Source organism: Ixodes scapularis, unplaced genomic scaffold (genome assembly GCF_016920785.2).
Source record: "Ixodes scapularis isolate PalLabHiFi unplaced genomic scaffold, ASM1692078v2 PGA_scaffold9__187_contigs__length_104089568, whole genome shotgun sequence".
Classification (NCBI taxonomy): Eukaryota; Metazoa; Arthropoda; class Arachnida; order Ixodida; family Ixodidae; genus Ixodes; species Ixodes scapularis.
This window is the reverse complement of record NW_024609884.1, coordinates 101642314-101658581: the sequence shown is the minus strand read 5'-3', so window position 1 is coordinate 101658581 and position 16268 is coordinate 101642314. Positions and strand designations below refer to the sequence as shown.

The 16268-nt window shown below is 47.2% G+C and overlaps 1 long non-coding RNA gene across 1 annotated transcript; it reads right to left on the bottom strand.

Moving 5' to 3' along the window:
* Positions 1-1622: 1622 nt before the first annotated feature.
* On the bottom strand, positions 1623-7417 carry LOC115321934. Its single transcript, XR_003918896.4, has 5 exons — positions 7292-7417; positions 5387-5573; positions 4613-4762; positions 4460-4531; positions 1623-1750 (listed from the first exon to the last, which is right to left on the bottom strand). It is a non-coding gene; the product is annotated as an uncharacterized LOC115321934 (long non-coding RNA).
* Between the last annotated feature and the right edge of the window lie 8851 nt (positions 7418-16268).

Sequence of the window (16268 nt, the reverse complement as noted above, 5' to 3'; positions counted from 1 at the left end):
GTGTAGTCACGGACCACCACTCGCTCTGCTGGCTTGCGAACCTGAAGGACCCGTCAGGACGCCTCGCTCGATGGAGTCTTCGACTACAAGAGTTCAACATGACAGTGGTCTATAAGTCAGGCCGCAAGCACAGCGACGCCGACTGCCTGTCCAGAGCCCCCGTCGAAACCCCTTCCGGCTGCAGCGACGACAATGACGACGAGTGCTTCCTAGGAGCAGTGAACACCGACGATATGGCACGACGTCAACGGGACGATCCTGAGCTGCGCGCATTAATCGAGCACCTGGAAGGGGGCAGGAGTACCGTGCCACGTGTCTTCTCACGAGTACTGCCGACCTTCGCCATCCGACAAGGTGTACTCTACAAAGAGAACTTCGGCGACAACAACACACCGTGGTTGCTGGTAATCCCAAGTGACCTTCGAGAGGAGATCTTCCAAGCCTGCCACGACGACCCGACATCCGGACACCTTGGTTACAGCCGGACACTGGCCCGTATTCGTGAAAAGTATTACTGGCCGAAGCTCCCCAAGACCGTCCACCTATACACACGATCATGCCACGAGTGCCAGCGACGCAAGAAACCGCCGACGAGGCCGGCCGGACTTCTGCAGCCCATTTCTCCTCCAACTACACCCTTCCAGCAGATCGGAATGGATCTACTTGGTCCTTTTCCGCCTTCGACGTCGGGGAACCGCTGGATCATCGTCGCCACAGATTATCTCACGCGGTACGCCGAAACGAAAGCTCTTCCTTCAGGGACTGCTGTGGAAGTAATGCCGCGCGCCAAGTAGGCAGCGCGGCCGTAGCCTAACGGTTATCGCGCTTGCCTCCCACGCGAAGGGCCAGGGTTCAATTCCTGGCCGCGGCTATGCATTTTTGTTAACACTGTAATGTGATGTTCTGGTGAAATCGAGAACCGTCTAGCTGATTCGAGGTCAGAATTTTCTACGCGTCGAACCTTCTACGTCGAATGCTCCAGAAGCCAACGTGTGTACAAAAGCGGCTCCGCAGGCAAGCCGGAGTCAGTTTCGCTCCAGCGTTCGACTGTGCTGCTACGCCGACTTCGACGCCCGCGACGCTCTGTTATTATCTTTGTTCTCCCTTTATTTTTTTGGCACAAGTTCGCCACATTAAACGTTTATTTCTTCCCGTTTATTTCCTTTTATTTTGGTCACCACCCGTGACAATATATAAGTTTATAAGTTACAATAAATATTAAAACACTGCTATCCTCCCGGCACTAAAAAGAAAAATATTTCTACTGCTCAAATAGGCTACGTTCAATGAAACAACTTCGATGAAATGGCGTTCAATGAAACAGCGTTCGATAAAACTGCGTTCAATGAAACAGCTTCGATGAAACAATGTTCAATGAAACGGCGTTTGATGAACTGTCCGGACCCAAGGGCAATGTCAATGAGCCACATATTTTCTACAATGTCAAGCTCATTGCAGACAATGTCATAACATGGTGTTCTTTCATTGGCTAAATAAATTTCTTAATACTTAAAAATGTCTTTATGTAAAGTAGACTAATGCCTTTGTTTGAAATCTGGGCTTGTTTTAGGATGCAAAAGTATTTTTCGGGAGTTTAAGCAAAATTAGAAATATCATATTACCATTTTCTTGGTCCTAGCTGGTGCATGCCTGACCGATTCAGCAGCAGCCCATTTGGCGTCGGCTTCCTGCACGATGATGGCTGGCTCATTGTTTTCTGCCTTCTGTTTAAAGCAGGTGCGCACAGCTCCTGTTTCAAAAGTATATAATTACAACACAATGTCAGCTACCACAGTGAAATATCGACAATTTCATGCCCTACTTCAGCATAACTTGGCAGACATCGGTAACTATGAAATCAGCCAGGGTGTCTAGCAAATTCCTCCTTTTAAGTTCCCCAACTTTTCCAGGTTTTAAATTCCCTGTCCATTACAGAAGTTTGGAGATGTGGTACGAACTGCTACTAAACACCTCATAAGTGAACACCACTCACAATTTAAAACAATTTATTGAAATCGGTCTTTATGTTGCTCAAGAAGTCAAAGACTTACAAAGTTTCGGGCAATGGTATTTAGCACAGCCACGTCAATGCACGACTCTCCTGGCTTCGTCGCACACCACCGCATTACTCGCCCTGGCCATTTTCCCTGATTTAGCTAACTTTTTGATTATCTCCCTGACAATTCCCGGACTTTTCCAGATGATCCGAAATTTCCTGACAATTCCAGCTTTTCCAAGGTGCTAGACACCCTGTCAATGAGCCAGATAGCTCGGGAGCGAGGCATGGGACAAAACTCCACTGTAGTGAGCTTATGTGGGCTGCTGTCACATGCTTCACCAGGACACAGTTTCCTTTCATCTAAAAGAGCCAAATCCAGAAAACTGAAACCAAGCAAATTTTTGTATGAATTCAAACTATATTCGTTGGTCCATCGATCTCAAATGCTACTACAGTGAAATCGGTCAGAGTACGCTATAAAAACCACAGCAGAGGTGGCTGCGGCACATGGCTCAAAGCTATACTGATAAGCAAACATACCAATTTATCTGTTTTGCTTCATGTGGTTTTCGCCTTTTTAGAAAAAAAAAAGCTCCTCACTTGTGTGCCCTGTTTAGCTATAGCCATTTGTTGTTAAAAGGCAACTCTGCTTAATTCCAAAACTTTTGGAATTATAAGACTTTAAATAAAAATAAAAAATAAATTTAAAAAGAAATATAAAAATAACTATTTTATTTCATGCATTGGTGGAATATTTCCTATGCAATTTTGCTTTAAACATAGCCCAAATAAAACCCGAAACATCGGCTTCTACAGGCAACAATGGCAGAGACGGAGGAGACATGACCAATCCCATGGTACAAATGATGATATGCTACCCCTGCGAGGACGACGCAAACAGACTGGCCTGAGTGTTGTCTGCTCCGTGTCGGACGACATCCGCACCACTGCAACCTACGCTAAAGCCAAGTTTTCTCAAAGGAATAAATATCTCAGGAACATTAGTATGCAGCGAGGTCTACTAAATAGTACATAAATAAGCCATTGAGTATGTGAACATTGTGCAAACAATGCCATTATTATTTAACAGAGGTGAACCATGAGAAACGTGCACATCCAGGTCTGTGCCAATCATGCGGACACCGCTGAACCAACTTTTGGAGAAGACATTGCTCAAGTCAAGGACTGACTGTGCATGGAAAAAACAAAGAAAACGTAACAATGCACCTGACATAGTAAATTGATGTTTGGTGCACTGAAGCCGTAGTAGCAACTGCGCTGTCGTTTGCGCCTACATTGTCAGCTAGGGTTAGCAGTTTGCTGATCCATTTCATAAAGATTTAAATGGAGATAATATTGGACATGTGGTTTTCCTAGATGATAGTGAAGAAGCCTTTGTTTTCTCTCACTAACAAAAATGAGACAGAGTCTGCAAAATGGCGGGCCCTTGCGCGCTGCCATCTTCCAGCTCGGGTGCACCCCAGATAATCCGATTATGAAGGCTTGCTAAAGCGTCACTAACCTAATTGACAGATTGGTACCCTGAGAGCACGTTTCCCTACCCATGGTGGCTAGACTACTTTTGGAAACATGACTGCTTGCAAACGTGTATAGCTGATTGTGTCATTCAGCTATATGGTAATGTACCTTACACCAAAGAGTGCTCGGTGGTGTAAAACAAAATGTACCACCTTTCTTTAAGAAGTGGTCAATCCTAACGCTGCCCAAACCATTCCACATATAAAGCAGAGGACAGGTTCATAAAAAGTGCTAGGGTTAGAGTGCACAAACAGCAAGCATTCTAATCAATCCTTTGACCAGAAAGCATAGATAAATAAACAAAATAAATTAAATTGTAAAATAAAAATGACTAGTACAGCAGAATTATGCAAACATGAGGTTGCAGCAATACAAAGCAAACATATGCACCGTCAAATTAAAAATATCCACTTCACCATCCCTTAGGCTATAACTGTCCTTGTGCGAGGAAGCATACCACAACTAGCAGCTTTGTAAAATTAAAAATGACTAGATAAAAAAATGAAAGCCGTTTACAACTCCCTGTAACGCTAAATTAGAGTGCAGCTCTAGAGGAGGAGGGAAGGGTCCCGAGGAAAGGGTATACCCCTCCTCCCTGCCACACCTCCCTCTGAGCGGTGTCGCCGTAACCGTGAGGTCACGTGACCCTCCTGACGGGGGTCACGTGACCCCGCGAGGACAATTTGGCATGGTGCCGAAACGTCGCCGCGGTTACGGCGACGGCGACACCACTCAAGCCGGAAACGGGCGCCTAAGAGCTGCGCTCTAAAAGAAACACCAAAACAGCAGGTGCTCAATAAACAATATGGATACCATCCATTATCACAATTGCGGCTAACCAAGCTGAGGCTAATCACATAAAATAAAAAATCTAAATGCTGGAAAGCGTTAAGAAATTGCAGCAACAAAAAGCAAACATACACGTGTGCGTTTTTGCTTGGGCTCTGGTGCACGTTCTGGAAGTTGAGGGGCTGGCTGAGTGTTACGTCGTTCCTGGATAAGAGGCAAGCTTGATGAAAAAGGAGGGCAAATGAATCCCGAATACAAAGGTGTTGCAGAAATTTAGGTGCATACATCTTGGTCATAGAAGTCCTCATCCTCAAATGAAGAAAGAGTATGCTGCAGTCTCTTCCTTTTTCTCTTCTCCCGCTCTTCATTATTCAATGTTAGGTCGGACGTCGCTTCCGAATTTTTTTTCTTTGTACTTTGCATCTTCATATGTCACTGAAACAAGAAAGCCGAGCACACCAGTCAAATGTTTAACCACCACAAGCTTGTATGCACCCTAAACTTTTGTTCATTAAATCAAATATGCTCGCTTTATGGTTAGACAGCTTTTAGGTTAAAGCCTGCCAACTTTTTCGGGCTCATGTATATAATCTGTGAGGATTGGGCCAGCTCAGGTTTATATTAAAGAAAACAAAAATTTTGTCGGGCTCGTGCTGGGCTCAATCTTCTGTCTAAAATTCTGTCGGGTCCGGGCCGGGCCCGAGCCGTGTCTCTTCAAGGCCAAGTCTGGCCGGGCCCGGAAATTAAATATTCTATTAGGCTCGGGCCAAACCCGGGCCGTGCCTCTACTGGGCCGGGTCTAGAAATTCTGGCTCGTGCAGTGCTCTAGCACACTCTACATTGGGTGAGCAGAGTCCGCGCTCCGCTCTAAGCAGAATTTATTGCCTATTTCTCTGCCCCAAGGTTCTCAACTCTTTGCTCAGGGCACTCAATGGCATTTCCAGCTTATTTTCCATGACTGGGCTTGATTTTTGACAATATCCCTGATTTTTCCCGGTAATTAAAATTTCCCTAACAATTCCCGGTTTTCCCGGTTGCTAGACACCCTGCTATACTTACAACATGATGCCATCACCTGACAGGAGAATGTGGCCCAGTCAGTCGAAAGCTCTTCACGCTCTCTAATTGCCATCATCAACCGATTTGATTTGTAGGGTGGCCATGCCGTGCAGCCATTGCACACCCAACAGGTAGGGACAACTGCGACGTCATTTTCCGCCAAAAAATGGACAAGAGAGTACATTTCCTGAAATCAACAAATAAAGCCGTTATTACCTTAAAGACCAGTCATAAGTCACTAAAAATACAGTTTTCAAATTAAGCACAACCAATGTACAATAGTTGCAAACATAGATCACACTTGCAAGTGAAGTAGATAAAAAAACAGCATAGCCCTGGTTATCGAAAAAAATAGTCAGAGTGCAGGCGAGCTGGTGTAAGTTGAACATGATTGTAAACCTGAGACTGAGGCAGAAAAGAGAACACAGCAGAAGGTAGAAAAAGGGGAGGCAACGTCTCAAACTCAGCTGCAAAGTTTATTTCGTACACGCCTTATATACCACAACTCCAACGCCGAATGGCGGTGGTTATGCTGGAATGTGACCCTTTGTGTGTGTGTTTCGCAGGAGAGGTCAAGGGAGATAAGAGAAGGTTTACCCAAATTTCATTGTCCTCTTGTCATATATCTTTTTTTTTTTTTGTAGAGACAGCGTTGGAGTTGTGGTATATAAGGCGTGTACGAAATAAACTTTGCAGCTGAGTTTGAGACATTGCCTCCTCTTTTTCTACCTTCTGCTGTGTTCTCCTTTCTGCCCCAGTCTCAGGTTTACAATCATGTCCCTGGTTATATTGCAAGCAGACGCACTTCCACCTGATGTCCTGCACACTCCCCACTGAATACTGCATGGAGAGCCCTGTAGCTCTACAAATTCCTAGCTCTGATGATGGCAGCTTTGAAGTATAAAGGTTGCCGAGATTTCGGAAAAACTGTCCGCAGATGCTACAGTTCCCATCTGACTCAATGAAGTTCCTAACAACAGCAATGTTGCCATACTTCAGTTGAACACAGTTGTCGGACGCCTTCAGAGAGAAATGTGCTCCGTCTAAAACAAGCTCACTGCACTGGGTTTTCTTGAAGCTTGGCGGCTCAGGTTGTTGCTTGAGCAGAGCACACTTCTGGTGCACAGAACTTGACACGGTGGTGGAATTCACTTCTGAGTGCCTCTTGATAACCTGCTGCAGCGCCAAGGAAGGACCCCTCACCAACTTCTTGAGCTTCCCAAGGACGTTCTCAAAGGGAAAGGCCGAGAAGGTGTTGACAGGGCCGAACCGTCGAACGTCTTGTCAGGTGGATCAGGGAGTGCATGTTGTAGACATAAACCCCCTCATACAAGGTACCAGCTCCAGAAACAAACTCTCTCAAGAGAGATTCTGCAAGATCACAGTGTGTCAAAGAAAATTTGGGGCTGGCTAGGATGGTCATAACACAGCTCAGCTTTATGAAGTGTCCATAAAAGCGCTTTTCCAAATGGTTTCTAAGGACCACTGGCCCGGGGGAACTGATAAGGGGATAAAGGAAAGGGGGTTTTGAAGGCCGGGGATTTTGAAGAGGGGGAGGTAACGCGGGGAATTCGCAGCGGGGATTTTGACACAGGTGTTCTGAGATTAGGTTATTTCGTGCACCACTCGTATCACTCGACTCAGATTCACACTCGGAAGCTCGTTGGTATTCAAACTCTCCGGGAAAACTTGCATGTGCTGCCACGGCCTGTTGTACAGGTGCAAGAGGGTATGCTTCCTCAGTGTCCACAGACTCCTCACTGCTCGTACCGCAACTTTCAAGTTCCTTGCGAACACTTTCGGCTACTCTACGTCTTTTTTGGCGATCGGATAGCTCTGATAGCGAACACTTCGCCCGCTCCATTGTTCAGCACAAGTAGTAACAACAACGAAAATGAAACATACCTTTGTTTACGTTTCCTCCACGCCGAGAGATCGGCAGAGCGGTCCGATGAAACAGGCCTTGACGGTCCGTTGACATACGGTCACGTGGTCAACCTGGCTTCGACCTTGCTTGGCTTGAGCTACTTGCACTCTTGGCATCTTGGCTTGTCAACAGTGTGCGTAAACGAGTAAACGACTAAACATGAAGTTTCAAGTAGGAATAAACTGTGGAAATTTATATGATAGTACTAAAATAAGTTTTTTTTAAGAGTTATAAAACATTACATTGATTGGAGAAATTGGAAATTGGTCTAAGCCGTACAGCCATAACCGTAATGCCGTACTAGTGTGCAATCATGGCGGACGATGGCGATCTTGAACGTCTTGCAGTGATCAGTGGATGACCTCGACCGTAATATCGGTAACGATAGTGAACTGTTAACATCGAAACGGTAGTACCGTAGCTATGCGACTGTGCTGTGCCATTGTGATGTGTCCAGATAACAAATGTAGGCAAAGAGTGGTCCACGCAGAGCGAGCTTCGAAGCCTCAAGCTCAAATATGTTCTCGTGTCGACGGCTCTTTGGCGAGAAGTGAACGGGGGCTAACAATGTGTGTGCGATTATACTCGTTTCATTATAATTAGGGTCCATATTAGATGAGCGAATGACGTTTTAGCAAACAGCGGCATTTGAGCGAATCGACGTTTTAGCGAATAACGGGGGCGCGCGTTAACCCATCCGCCGCGCGGCGAGTCTGCGGCGGCTCATTACAAAAATGTGAACCCACTTGGCCCACCCGAAAACGCCGCTTCGCAGCGTCCGAATTTTCGCTAAAGTGTCATTCGGTGAAACGTGGACATTCGCTAACACGTCACTCGATAAAGTGAGTGCCTCCCCCCTTGGGGCCCTTCATTTTGAGTGGTCGGCGGAGTGCGTCCTTGTATCCGTGGCCCTTGATGCTAGATCTCCTTCCTACCTGCCCCCCCCCCCCCCCCCCCTCACTCACTTTTCTTTAATCTCACCCCATTCCCGTCCCATCTCTCCTATGTTGCCTTTTCTAACCTTTCACTCCTCATTTCCTCGCATGATTTAATGTTTGTGGCCCCCCCTTCCCCACCTTCATACGATTATATGTTCGTTGCCTTTGACCTTTGATCTCGACTTCGGACCCTTGACTGCTCCTCCTCGCCATCTCCCCTTCTATCTCCTCGGTGTCCTTATTCCTCCCTCCCCTCTTCCTCTACTCTCTTGCCCACCTTCCTCTTCCCGCTACCCATCCTACTCATCTTTCCTCCCCTCTTCCCCCTTCTCTCTCGTTGGAGTGATTCTATGTTCATGGCCTTTGACCTTTTCTTTTTGGTGGCAGCTGCATATGGCTCTTCATTTTGAGTGGTCGGGGAGGTGTGATCTTGTGTCCATGCAACCGAGGCCTATGACCTGCGATGTTTTACGTCTTACCTGGCCCCACCCCGTGCCATCTCCTCATTCCCCATTGGTCTCATATTCCCTCTGTGTGCTCTTCCTCCCCTCTTTCCTCTCTCCTCTGTCTGATCTTGCTCCTCCCTGCCCCACTTCTCTTCATGCTCCCTCAGCCTCTCATCCTCATTCCCCTTTTCCTTTTGTCTCCTCTCTTCCTTGTGTGAGCGTGTGTTTTTGGCCTTCGACCTTCATACTTGACCTCTTTCTTCCTGCCTCTATTCTCCTTCCCATCTCATCGCTCACCTTCCCCCTCAACCGTCTCCCTTTTCCCCTCCTCTGTCTATGAGACAATGGCTACCGCCAGTCGTCTCACTTGCAGTTGTGCTGCAATGAGCCGCCACTTTTTGAGTTTTCCGAATAGAGTGCTGAGCTGTAAATTGGACTGAAATATGAGCTTCTGCATGTAACTATTTCAAATTTTCAACCAGGGTGTATCTTATACTGCACGCTCCAAGATTTCTCTAAATCTCTATGGCAAGCACTGGCGCAGACAACCGAGACAGGGCGAGAATAAGAACCACCCAGTCGCTCGATTTGATCTGAGTCCGTCGTGAAATTAGTCCTCGCTTCTATTTTAAATAGTAGAAATCATTTTGCAGCAAGCTCGGGTCGGATAGAGCAGTCGGTCGACCCCAAGAGCTCTCTGCGACCTGGCCGTAGGGTAATCATGTTCATATTTTTCACAGAAACAGAGCTACGCTTCGAAAATATTGCAATAGAGCAGACAACTAAAATACACTTTTGGTGATAATTTTAGCTAGCTACGTGTTCCAAATTAATTTACAGGCTACGACTCTCATGCCATCCTATACATGTTCGGGAGGTCTTTGGGTCGTCGCGTCCCCAGCGTGAGTTTTCCACCTTTGATAACAGAATAACACCCCATGACTTCACCCTCTTGTTATCTTTAGCATGCGTTCCAAAAGTTGGACTTTCGAATGACCTTAACCTAAAAGCTATGATGAGGGTGCATGCTAGCTCGTGAATATTGAGCAGACTCGCCAACCCATTAATAAGGGGCAGGAAGGAAGCAAGGAAATGCCACACACACAAATGAATTCAATTTTATCATAAACCTTTTGGACAGATATTTTTTTAATTTTCTGCAATCTTTCCAGGGTACATTTTGAACATTTGTTTCAAACACGCCCGTCCCAAGCATTAGAGCGGTCTTTCTGTTTGTAAAAAAATAAAAATGTTTGAACAAGAGAATCAACATTGAACTATTATAAGTTTGGTATCTTCGTGTATCCTTGACCAGCCTCTGCGTGATGTGGTGATGTGTCACATTAGGCCAACATCGCTGCATAACATTGCCCGTATGTCAGGATGGAAATGTTACCAAGAGGTTATTTCTAAACGTTGCTCCAATGTTGCTTCTCTAACATTCCTGGAACGTTTGCCTATGTGATGTAACGTTACATGACGTTCGGTTACATTCAAACAATGTTACAGGAGAACGTTTCTGTTACATTAGTTTTCAAACATTGCTATAACATACCCAAATGTGCCCCAACGTTACATTACATTTGTGACATTCCAGTCACGTTATGGCAACATATGGTGCTACTAGGGTTGCTAACAATCGTGCAGCAGCGTAATTGATGCCGCGGTACGACCCCTGGCAGGTCGTAGCTGCATCAGAAATCCTATGTGCACTCTACCAAAGCGGCACCAAAGATTCATATTTTCGCGCGTGTAGCCGCGCATGCGCACACCTTCTGGATAACTCGCCGGTGTCGACACCTGTCGCGATCAATACCACGCGCTTCAGGCGAGCCCCTCCGGTCCGAACACTACCCAAGTATTCTAGCACACTGTAATAAAACTGTTTTTCGAGTAAAATGACGCCGACGGTATCGACGGCATGCCTCCGAGCCCTCCGAGCGAGCTGCTGCGTGCGGCCATCTTGCTCTAGCTGCCAGCGGCCAGGGGAGTAAAGGTGGGTGAGGAGGAGTGGCAAATCCCGTGCGCCGACATCCTGGGTCCCGAGTGAACGAACGCAAAAGAAAGCGACAGAACACGAGAGAAAGAAAGCAACGTTGCCATGGTAACGCGAAGAGTGAAAACTCTCAGCAATATAAACAGTGATAATTTAACGTTGTAAACTAAATTATTAGCTATTCTAACGCTTATAAAAAGCAATAAACTCATTACGCTGCATTAACTTCCCTTCTGTCGAAATCTCGGAAATCTGGTGGTTGCCCAGTATCGTATTCCTCAACCGCGCCCAGCCGCGCCCCACCGGCGAAGTCGGGTATATGGTTTAGTTTAGCGTTAACGCGAGGCCGTACATCTGCGCGCTTTTCAAAAAGAAAGCTTCGAAAGGAACCTGAATATCTTTCCACCGGTAAGTTCGTGAATTGTTGAAGTTCACGAAACTGCTCTGATGATGTAACCGTGTTTGGGACCCAGAGTGTCTGCCTGCATGATCCGCCGCTTGCGGCAGCCCCGGCAGCCAGAATGTATAGGCTCCTTGCATTGACGTCACATCGCACACATTTGCACACCAAGTAAAAGGAGGAGAGGGAAGCTGCTTTTGTAAGAATTTTGAGTGACGGGTTAATCTTCTATAATCTTCTGGGAGGAGAATAGCGACGCCTGTGCAAATCCGGAAGGCACAAAGGAGGGTCCTGATAAGAGGGGAGCTCCTTCTCCCCCTCTTCTCTGGAGGGTATCGGAAATGACGTCATGTGCAAGGAGCCTATGGGAAAATGGGTGACCTTTTCCTCTAAGAGTTAGTATGTATGATCTCTATGGATGGATGGATGGATGAATACGGCTGAGCCCTTTGGATCGGGCGGTAGCTTACGCCACCTAGCCATTTTGTTTTACCATTTAAGCTTAGAATATTTAAATGTGAAATCTATATTCACTCCGCAGTGCAAAGAAAGTGAGGCTATGAAACCCCCTTGCCATCAGTGATTAAGGAAATACCTAGTTTTCTCTCGATTTCTGCCACCATTCACTTAATCTTTGCTTGGTAATCTCTACAGTCTTGAAATCCACTCTCCCTTCGCTGTCTCTAAAACCCAATGACTTTATTAAATCTATGTTGTCTTCGGTAGGCATAGGGTGAAGCCCTTTACAGTAGAGTATCAAGTGCTCAGCCGTCTCGTCCTCCTCTCCACAAGCAGTGCACACTGTATCAATTTCCTGGTACTTCACTCTGTATGTTCTGGTTCGCAGAACACCCGTTCTTGCCTCAAACAGCAATGAGCTTCCCCTAGAATTGTCATAAATGCTTTCTTTGGCAATAACTCTTTTGTTTAATCTATAGCTTTCCAGAGCAGTCTTTGTCTGCATTCCCTCTAGCCACCGATCTCTTTCTGTGGCCTTAACTTTCTTCTTAACTGAGACTTGCTCTTCCGTATCTTCGCTATAGCCCAAAAACCTTCCTCTTAATTTCCTAGTGCGCTGTCTCCACTTTGTGTCTACACTCCTCATGTATAAATAGCTGAAAACCTTTCGTGCCCATTGCTCCCGATCCATTAGCCTCAACCTATCCTCAAATTCTACCTTGCTCACCGCTTCCCTGCTCTCAAATGATGCCCATCCCATGTCTCCTATGCCAGCGGCAGTGGCGGCAGCCTGGCGGGGCCTTGCTGAACTACCCAAATCGGAAAACTCTGCCAGCGTATCAAAACCGATACTGCGGGCTTTGGTCTTAGCCATAGAGACAATAAATAGCGTGAGGCTGAGACTCTATGGTCTCAGCTTCACGCTATTTATTGTCACTTTTTGAGTTATCAAACTCCACGTAGCAAATATGATAGGCTGGGCTTTGTGGGGTATTTAACAACAGAAGACTAAGAATTATGTTACCTTTAGTCGATTACTGACTAGGAATGCAGATATTATTGCAACCTTTGCTGCTATTACACGCGCGGAACGAGCATGGGGCCACATGACATTAGTAAGCTTATCACTGCGTGAATCTGAACCCGAAACTGATCGGGAGCATGCCATGTGGTGTTACTTCAGCTGATTACTTTCATAGCATGTTGCCTTTCAAAGCGTTAGATTAAGAGAGGTGTCTAGCCGGCCAATCTAAATACTCAGAATAACTGTATACTAATAATACTTGCAGATACTCTTTGTATTCATCAACTAAACAGCGGCAGTCACTTGCCTAATCCTTGTCAGAACCGGGTAGGGCATATATACGAATCGGGTTGGTAGGGTAGTCAGAGCTGAGAGTCGTGTTGTAGTTGCTTGTTCCCTGTTGTACTGTTGATAAAACAGTGTTCGGTATCGTGGTTGGGTGGTTGGTGTGTGTTGGCGCATGAGTTGTCATATATGCAGTGCGTACGTTGTTCAGGAGCTTCAGGAGAGTTAGTGCATGAGCATTTTCTTTAGTGCATCTAGCGGTTACTACTACACCTCCTAGGTGGCGCAAGCTGCCGCTTAATTCAATAAGCCAGTATTGTGCATCCTGTAGTTATTGATTACAAACAGCTGGCATACGGTCCAGCCTCCAGGCTCTGCGTCGTTGCTCTGCGTCCACTGGGAGTGCCTCTCAGATTGAAAACAATCGTAAAAATTGTGTCACTCGGCTGCTGCGTGCGGCAGCCGAGTGACCTAAATTATTGTTCTGTGTCGAAGAGCTGCGAAGTGCAGGCAGCAATGATAGCCACGTCGGTTGTGGTAGGCACACACAAGAAGAGATAGGAAAAAAACAAAAAGAAAGAAAGAAGATGGCGGGGCGTTGGTGCGAGTTTAAAGCCTCCCGTCGGTGTCGACGATGGTCCCCCCAGCGATTCATCGCCGCAAACGACAAGCATACGTTGTCTTCAGTAAAGTCAGCGTGCCATACTCGCGTTACGATTTCTTTTTTGAGCATTCTCCGCCGGCGGTAAAAATACAGTCAATCTAGCGAGATGCCGTCGGGTGCAATCGCGGCGATTCCGGCAAACACGCTGCCGTCGTCCCGGCTAATTGGTACGGTACCGGTGTCTAAGGACAGATGTTAAGAGTGGCTGATGGCGCTTGGAAGACGTTGAATAGGCGTATGCGCCCTATTCTCTAACTCGGCCGAAAAGCCGTGCTGTTCGCTAGGCCTTACCGGGGAATCCGAGCCTCACTAACCGTCCGCCATGTTGCTTTTGGGGGGTAGTCAAATTTGACTACCTGCTTTTTGACTATGTGTGAAGTCGTCATTTTTACCCTAGGGGTCGTTATATTTGGGACAACTTTTTACCACCCCAAAGGTAGTCACGTGTGACTACCTTTTTTCTTCGAGTGTAGGAACCTTGACAAGTAGTGACGATAACTGTCTCGCCTCCGGCCACAACGAGAGAAGAGGGAAAGGAAGAACTCCCCTCTTCCCGAGAATCCCTTTCCTGTGTCCCAGAAGTCGATCGCAATTGTCCCCCTACAAGATTATAGAAGATTAACCCGTCGCTCAAAATTCGTGTAAAAGCAGCCACTTCGGTGGCTGGAACGACTAGGCCATCCCTTCGACGTCAGCCTCGCCGTAGCTTTGCTCGTCCCGAGACGAACTACGTCACGATTGCGTTGGATGTCACGTGGTCTCCGCTGGCTGTTCTCCGAGCGCTTGCCAGAGTAGTCCGTTTATAACGAAGAATACAGCCACCAGGTTCAAAATACAAACGTGCGATTGTCATTTACGGATATTGTGGATCATAGTGAACCTATTTTTGAACGCGACGGGTATATTTCAAATTTCGTAGAAGTATCCCTTTAAATCTAGTACGTCGGTGACACGTCAGCGTTCCAAAAAAATAAGGTATGAATTGCTACCGTTTGTATGTTAAACTTCGCGGGCCCAAATGCGCATAATACGTGATGCGCTTCTCAGCGATAGATTTAAACTTGTAAAAAATTCTCAGTAAAACTGGATGGAACAAATTTATCAATCGCCCGAATTTGCCGGGCCATGTCCGGCACATTAAGAATTTATGAATATTTCTGCTTTCCTTTCGAGCAGAAGTCGCGATGTGACAAACCTCTTTGCCACATATTCGATTCGAGAGGAGCTACGCGTCAGTTGCTGACGAGCATTTGCTCGGCAGCAACTGTCGAGTCACACTTGGATAGAAGCGTCGGTGTCGGCGAGCTTCAATGCAGCTAAAACGAGTGTCCGGCGCTCTGCTACACAACTGTGCGCGCGTGCACAGCTAAGAAGACAGCACGTCATTTATTCGTGTGAATGCAAAACCTCTTTCTACAGTAGCATCCAGATCCGAGCGAGAATCAAAGGTTGTAAAGAACCCAACGCACGCCGCGCAAGCTGTAATGTGAAGCTCCGGGCCTGTTTTTAAACACCTTAAAGGTTTTTTTTTTTTTTTTTTTTTTAACTGGTACGGCCCGCGGTCCGGCTTGTTCCAGTGCAGTACCTGCGACGCTGACGGCTCGCCCACTCTGTTACGACTGGGTAGACATCGCCCCCTTGCGGCGAGCGACGGAGTTCACTCGTACTGCTGGGGAGCGACTCAGTGGGACGGCTGGAGAAGCCTTCGCGCGCGCGCTTCGGAATCTCGCGCTTCGAGTATGGTGGCTACCATACTTCGGGATCTCGGAGTCGGAGGCCATGATCAAATCATGGCCTCCGAGATCCCGAAGCGCCCGCGCGAAGGCTTCTCCGGCCGTCCCATTCGAGTCGCTCCCCAGCAGAAGAGTAAAATTGCGCTAACTCCGTCGCTCGTCACGAGGCGGCGCTGTCTGCCAGTCATAACAGAGGGGCGAGCCGTCAGCGTCGAAGGTAGAGATCTGCACTGGTACGGGCCAGACCGCGGGCCACGGGCCGGCCCGGTCCTCTTCACGCCGGGCTTCACGGCTACATTCATGAAGGGCCCGGGCCGGTTACAGGCCTTGCACTCAAGTCTACAAGGGGGGCCAAAGCAGGCCAAACCGACCATACTTTTTTTTTTTTTAGCGGCATGTTCTTTGGGGGCGTGTCCGGGGTTGGGAAAGGAACCACAATGGGGGATGAACAGATGCTGAAGCATCTGTGTGTGGGTGGGTCTATGTTTTGTATGGTTCGGTGTGTGCAGCGAATGCTCTTCCAGAGGACTAGCGGCGCGGCGTTCCTTTTCGTCCCCGGCGGCGCCCGGGGACGAAACCACAAACACGACACGCGCACAAGGGCGCCGCCATCTTGAACTTACGTCACTTCCAGTATGAGCGAAAACATTGTTTTGCCGTCGCCACGCCAATAGAAGGCATTTAGGAGATAAGCGTAACCGTCACCCATTCTCGTTTTGTCTCCTCTCTATTTTTTTTTTACTATTTGCAGGTTGAAACGTTTTAATATTTTTTCGTCGCCCATACCGGATATGCCTACTTGGCGGCGTACAGATAGATGGTTTACGCCTTGCCGGCGTAAACTATACGCACGAGTGCTTGCATCCCCAATAGGGGTGAGGAGGTTCCCCTGAGGGGTACCTTTCCTGAACAATTTCTCGCAGACCACCGCAAAAGACAACGACATTGCGGTTTTTTTTTTTTTCTCTCTCTTTTTTTTTTTTTACGGTTTTGCGCAGCGAGAGTGGCTA